At 66.5% G+C, this 463-nt stretch overlaps 1 protein-coding gene across 3 annotated transcripts in view; it reads right to left on the bottom strand.

Annotated features, from left to right (window-relative positions):
• Positions 1 to 463, bottom strand: part of HEATR5A (HEAT repeat containing 5A) — a 166655-nt gene that overhangs the window by 99028 nt on the left and 67164 nt on the right. The gene's annotated exons all lie outside the window — the stretch shown is intronic.

Here is a 463-nt window from a genome sequence, read left to right as displayed (position 1 = left end):
CCCCCCCCGGATCTGTGCGGGGTGTGGCAAGGTGGGCTGCAGCTAGGGTTGCTCTTCTCAGCAGGGGTTAGGCTCAGAGCAGGTGCTGGCAGTGTTTGGAGGATGCATCCACCCCAAATTTTGCTGGTGCTCCGCTGCCAACACTGCTGCTGCCAGCCACCCAGCGCAGCCCTCGCTCAATGCCCCACCTCCACCCATGCACCAGGAAGACCTGGGGCTGTGTTGGGCGGCTGGCAGCAGTGGTGCTGGGAGCGGAGTGGCAGCAAAATCTGGGGTGGATGCAGCATCTTCCAAGCGCTGCCGGTGCCTGTTCCGAGCCCAGCCCCTGCCGAGAAGAGCCCCATGCAGCCTTGGCTGCAGCCCACCCTGCCCTGCGCAGATCCAAGGGGGCACCCCTCCCGGGGTGCAGGAATTGGCAGGAGCCACCCCCCTCCCCCCACCAAGCTGTGGCTCCAGCCCCCCA

The sequence above is a fragment of the Gavialis gangeticus genome, unplaced genomic scaffold, assembly GCF_001723915.1.
Source record: "Gavialis gangeticus isolate Ggan-Ray unplaced genomic scaffold, GavGan_comp1, whole genome shotgun sequence".
NCBI lineage: Eukaryota > Metazoa > Chordata > Crocodylia > Gavialidae > Gavialis > Gavialis gangeticus.
Note: the sequence above shows the minus strand (reverse complement) of the source record. Positions and strands in the feature narration are given on the sequence as shown.